Genomic DNA, 5,981 nt, shown 5'->3' on the forward strand with positions numbered 1-5,981 from the left:
AGAGTTTGTCCTGTTGTGTTTTCACCCGCAGAAAAAGCTGAAGAGCTTTGGTTCATCATGCTGAGTTCACAGGGTAGTGAGACGTCGGTGCCCAGCCTCCAGACACGCACGCCGGAACACGCTTTCCAATTAGTACACTGCCTCTCGGGTTTCCAATCTGGGTATTCAAAGAATGCCAAGGAAAGTGGGGACAGATGCTTTTGCCAGACGGCCTCCAATGAGCGGGACCAGGGCAAGGAGGAGGTGGCAGCAGCCAGCAGATAACAGGCGTTTGCTGGGGTTCGGTGAACGTTTGGAGCTCACGGGCTCAGCCTGTTTCTCCACTTCCTTTTCCTCGGCACAGGTGTTTGGTTTGGCTGTCCGGAGCTTGCTCCTGCACCCGAATGCCACAGCGACCGTGAGGGAAAGACGAAGCAAAACCCATGCAGGCACGCAGGGAAAAAGCAGAGGTTGTCTTATGAGCTGGTTTGAGACAAAATTCACACCACTCCTGCTGCGGTGATGTACAGGGAGGAGCCGGTAGGGGAACCCGCAGGCAGCCTGCAGCGCAGCTCAAGAACTACTTCCCTCGCCTCCGCCTTCTGCACGTCTCCCTCGTCAGGGGGGGGGGGGGGGGGGGGACCGCCTGTAATCAAGGACGCTTCACCAACTGGCTTGTTTGAATCCAGTAAAGTTGTGGAATGAAAGTTATCTGATTTGGAGTCGCTGATAAATAGATGTAGTTGAAGCTTTGTATCTTCCATTCTGTCTAATCTTTCTTCTACTCTTGCCCTGTTGCTTTAGCCCATCAGTTTTCATGTTATCTTCGTCTATTAATAGCAGAAGAAATGCCCCCTTCATTCCAGTATTTCTTGATGCAGTTCAGAGGTAGAGTTGGCTGTCCCTCTGGGCTTTTTTACTTTTACTTTGTGTTAAGTGGAATCCCAAAGTGAATAGGATACTTTGTGTAAAGCTTGAGCAGCAGTTAACTGTCTAATTATCATACTGCGTGCACTACTCCCTTGCAATATTCACAGGGTTGTGGTGGTGTCAGACGGTTCACTTGCATTCAGTTCATCAGGGGCCAGGCCTGCCTTTGGGCTGAGAGTCTTGGCCAAAGACACAATGTATGGTCATTGCTGTGAAAGGAAGGAGCTGCTGGCTGGGCAGTTTGCTTTCTTTTGTGCCTTTTGGGGCTGAATCAAAGGGAGTGGGGGGTTGTGGGTGGAGTGATTCTGCCACGTGGGGCAGGGGGCTGCAGCAGCAGAGGAGCAGGTGAGCGAGGGCTGGGGGCACCCCCCTAAAGTGCTGAAAATTCTCGGAGGGGACCGCAGAATCTTTAAACCTGTAAGTACTGGGGGGAGGCGAGGCGGAGCCAAACCTCTGGTTTGCAGCTGGGGAGGGAGGAAGGGGAGCGAGTGCTGCGTAAGGCAGCTTTGGAAGCGACCCCCCGCGGCTGCCCACGGCCAGGGAGGTGCTCAGGGCTGCCACCCGGTGTGCAATGACCGGCACTGCAGCCGTGGCGCGGCGTACACCGCCCCGCGAGAGCTCAGTGCTGCCACCCGGTGTGCAATGGCCGGCACTGCAGCCGTGCCGCGGCGTGTGCCGCCCCGCGGGAGCTCAGGGCTGGCCCCCCGGGGGTAATGGCCGGCAGTGCAGCCGTGCCGCGGCGTGTGCCGCCCCGCGGGAGCTCAGGGCTGGCACCCCGTGTGTAATGGCCGGCAGTGCAGCCGTGCCGCGGCGTGTGCCGCCCCGCGGGAGCTCAGGGCTGGCACCCCGTGTGTAATGGCCGGCAGTGCAGCCGTGCCGCGGCGTGTGCCGCCCCGCGGGAGCGCAGGGCTGCAGCCTAACTGCGCTGAATGCTTGAAATGCTTGAAAATTCTTAGGGGAAAAGGGGAGGGCGGAGAGAGTGACTCGAGCGTCGCTATGGATACAGCGCATGCGCCCTAGCCAGGCTCTGTTCTCGCGAGAGTGGTAGCGTCTCGCTCGTCGCTATGGATTCGGCGCATGCGCCCTAACCAGACACTGTTCGCGCGCGAGCGGTAGCGTCTTGCTCGTCGCTATGGATACAGCGCATGCGCCCTAGCCAGGCTCTGTTCGGCCCCCCCCGTTGTAGCGTCCCGCTCGTCGCTATGGATACAGCGCATGCGCCCTAGCCAGGCTCTGTTCGGCCCCCCCCCGTGGTAGCGTCCCGGTCGTCGCTATGGATACAGCGCATGCGCCCTAGCCAGGCGCTGTTCGCGCCCCTGTGGGAGCGTCCCGCTCGTCGCCATGGATACCGCGCATGCGCCGCAGCGGGGCCGGTCCCGCGCAGGCGCGCTCCTGGCCGCCTGTGGCGTGTTTCCTGGCGCTCACGGGGGTGCCGCCGTGTGCGCCTTTAGCACAGGAGCGGTCACGGACAGCCCTCGCCTCGGCTCCTGACGTCCTTCTGTGCCCGGCGTGCCTGTGAGCCGCCAGCCTTCGGCGGGGGATGGGGTCCCGGCGCATCGGGGAGCCTGTAGTGCGGCTTCCGGTCTCGCTGCCCGCCCGGCACTCCCGGGTGTGTTCCTCCCGGCGTCTGGAGGTGAGCTGGGGGCATCCGCACGGCTTTTGGGGGTGCCAGAGGAGGTCTGGGGGCACCTAAAAGGGTCTGGGGATATCTAACGTGCTCGTGGGGTCATCTGAAAGGCTCAAGGGTCGTGTACAGACAGCCGGGCACCTCCGAAGGACCCTTTGGGAGGTCTCTGCAGGCTCCCGTGGGAGCTGGGGGTGTCTCGGGGTGGGTTTGGGTTTGGATTTGGATTTGGATTTGTGCTTGTTTGCTAGCTGGCGAGTGCCCTCAGGGCTGTGCCGGACATGGAGTTCCTACTTAACAATAGAAATTAGTTTGTGGTTTGGTTGTTGGTATTTGTGTTTTTTCTTCTTGTTGTGCTGCAAAGATTTTGATGGGAATCTCTAGGTATTAAGTACAGCCAGAGCAAGGCTCTGATTGCCCTGGGAATGCAGGGAAAAGCTTTGGGGAATTAGAACAAAATGAGAAACTTTTCAGGTAAAGAAACAAGTGAGCAAGCCGTGGCCTTTGTCGATTCCTGTAGCTTTGATTGCAGAAGCCTCCATCTAAGCACATTTATTGTAGTGTCTTTTGCAGTGACTCAGTGCAATTCCTCTGTGCCACCCAGCCCATAACAGACATGCAGCTGGCAGTGCAAATGCTGCCCAAAAGGCCTTCCTACCTTCAAAACCGGTCCTCTGTCCTTCCCTCATCATGGCTGAGGAGTGCTGGTTCTTCTTAGCTTAGCTTTTTCCCCCCTCATTCCCCCCATTTATCTGCATTTTTTGCCCTTTCTCTTCTTCCAGGCTTATCTTGATCACAACTACTGTGGCCTGCTTTATATGGCAGCAGGTCAGGATAGGGAGCCTGGCAAAATGTGCTGCTGAAGAGAGAGAGGAGAGATGAAGGTAATGCTTGTCTCAGCCCAGGTAAGCATCTGAGGAAGCAGTCCCTGGGAGAGTTGTGGTCATCTCAGTCAGTAGACTCTGCTTTGAAGCATGCAGACAGCATACTTTTCACATCCTGAAAATGATCTAATCTGTAGCTGTTGATTCCTCTGTGAGGCTTTAAGCACTCTCCCTGCTTGCAGCTAAGTCCAACACTTGAGCAACGTTTTACTTCAGATGACGGAGCTCAGAGCCAGTCAGAGCGTGCCTTTTCTGACTAGTGTAGCATTCTGAATCCTCCCCTGTACAATCTTAGGATGTGCTCCCCGTGCTCCTTCTGCCTTCTACCCAGCTGCCCAAGTCTGGGTGGAAAAAGTCACTCAAGAATATAAACCCCAAAGTTTTAAAAGGCTAGAACCAGGTTATTTGTGCAATTGAAGCTGTCGTGTGTTCTCTTCCCCCCACATCGTCTGGGTGCCGGGAGCGGCGGTGTGATGCTTGTTTGCTAGCTGCCGAGTGCCCTCAGGGCTGTGCCGGACAGGGAGCCTGCTTGTGTGATCTGCCTGGGCACGCTTACGTGATTCCAGCGCTCAGACAGGTGCTGCCTGTTTGAAATCTAAAGTTGGGCCGATGCCGTCCTATCGATGTGATGTCCGCAGTTAGCCAGCAGCTTGGCATGTTTTCCTGAGCTCAGACAGCAGTAAGACTCATCTAGGCTCTGAAACTCAGGTGCTAAGACTGACCTGTGGTAAAAGCTGTGGACAATTTAATTTACGTGTAATTAGGGTTTGGACACAAGGTCGTGGAAGTATCAGAGGGAGGGAGGCTCCAGTTTCAGAAGCCTGTAGTTCACGTTGCAAGGAGGTCGTTCTACAACTGACCACAAGACCCACGGAGTGCAAACCAAATGATTTCCCGAGCTCATCCGAATCCCAGGGCTCATGAAATTCAGGCCTGCCTTACTATAGTTTTGGATCTCTCAAGGGGAGAAGTGAAGGGGAGGAGAATTCTTTAGCTTTCTCTCTATGGTTTTTTTTTTCCCTTGATACACTTTGTCTTGCTTGGCTTTGAGTCACAACTGTGACATTCAGTTAGGTGGTGAGTGTGTGCTAGGTGGGATGACACCAAAAGAAGGAAAAAAGAAAAGGAATAATTTGTCATAAAAAAACAATTCCTGTAGGATTTCGAGTTCCTACTTAACAATATAAATTCGTTTGTGGTTTGGTTGGGTGTTGGTTTTTTTTTTTTTTCCTTCTAGTTGTGCTGCAAAGATTTTGATGAAACTTTCTAGGTATTAAATATAGCCAGAGCAAGGCTCTAATTGCCCTGGGAATGCAGGGAAAACCTTTTGGGAATTGGTTCTGCTTTGTTACTCCTAAAGCTATGAACACACACCCCCCGAGTTTCTAACAGAGTTTCTTTGTGCGTTCCAGGTCTGGTGCGTTCAGACTGGCAGGATCTTCCTGGGCCATCCAATTACAGTTTCTGTTGACACTTTTCAGCTCTTGCATCCAGCTTGCTGACAGAGGATGTTGGTTTGTGGGGCCTGGCAGCGAGAGTTTTCCGAAGAGGAGCTCTAAGGCCAGCTGCAAGGTTAGGTTTGGATTCTCCTGGGGTGCCTGTGCTTGAAACCCCGCAGTCTGCAGCTGAGGCCGTGCAGAGTGGTGCTCGCAGTAGCTCTGTGCAAGTCTGCCGTGGGCTCAGAAGGCTGTGCCGCTGTTAAACCTCTTCTATTCTTCAAGCACAATCTTTCTGAATTCTTTTATTTGATTTTTCCCCAGGGTCACGTGAAACTGTCTGATTTTGGGCTAAGCAGAGCTGTTCAGAAGGCTCAGAGACCTGAGCTCTCCAGGAACCTTGAACCCAGGCAGCCAGTGCCTTCTGTGAGTACAAGCTGTCCTTGTTCAACAGGGAAATAGCTGAGAGCTGAAGCCAGCCCACACCATAATTCCCTCAGCTTCCTCTTCTGCAGATGAAACAATCCCAGTTCCTTCTGCCACGCCTCCTAAGACTTGTTATCCAGACCCTTCACCAGCTTTGTTGCCCTTCTCTGGACACCCTCTATCACCTCCATGTCCTGGGGAACACCGCTTGTGCCCGGCCGCCCGCCGGCTGGGTTTACCTCTGTTCCCCACCGCTCTTGGGGCCCAGTCATCCATCCTGTTCTGCTATCCAGCAATCCTGTTGAGAAACATAGAGCTGAAAAGAGAAGTAGCAGAGAAGGGAAGTTGAAGCTGCAAGGGTTGCAGTAGACTCAGTTCTTGTGGTATCCTCTCCTCCCAGTCCCTCCCAATCCCTTCTACTCCTATCCCAGTATGGGAGGAGACTGGTAGGGACCAGGAGGCACTGGGCAACATACCTGGACCAAGTGGAGGCATTGCTGGAGCCCTGGGACACAACTGTAAGAGAGACAACTGGAGATGACTAGAACCCCTCAGATACCTCCCAGTAACCCCCACTGCCCTCCTGAGACCCCAGTTCCCCCTCAGAGTCCTTCCACAGCCTCCCAATACCTCCCAGTACCTGCCAGTAACCCTCCATACCCCACCGAGTGCCCCCCAATTCCCTCTCAGAGCCCTTAACAG

At 54.6% G+C, this 5,981-nt stretch overlaps 1 long non-coding RNA gene across 1 annotated transcript; it reads left to right on the forward strand.

Moving 5' to 3' along the window:
• The first annotated feature begins 3,319 nt into the window (after positions 1 to 3,319).
• On the forward strand, positions 3,320 to 5,577 carry LOC128898488 (uncharacterized). Its single transcript, XR_008462856.1, has 3 exons — positions 3,320 to 3,438; positions 4,830 to 4,989; positions 5,178 to 5,577. It is a non-coding gene; the product is annotated as an uncharacterized LOC128898488 (long non-coding RNA).
• The last annotated feature ends 404 nt before the right edge of the window (positions 5,578 to 5,981 follow it).

The sequence above is a fragment of the Dryobates pubescens genome, chromosome 24 (assembly GCF_014839835.1).
Source record: "Dryobates pubescens isolate bDryPub1 chromosome 24, bDryPub1.pri, whole genome shotgun sequence".
Taxonomy (NCBI): Eukaryota; Metazoa; Chordata; class Aves; order Piciformes; family Picidae; genus Dryobates; species Dryobates pubescens.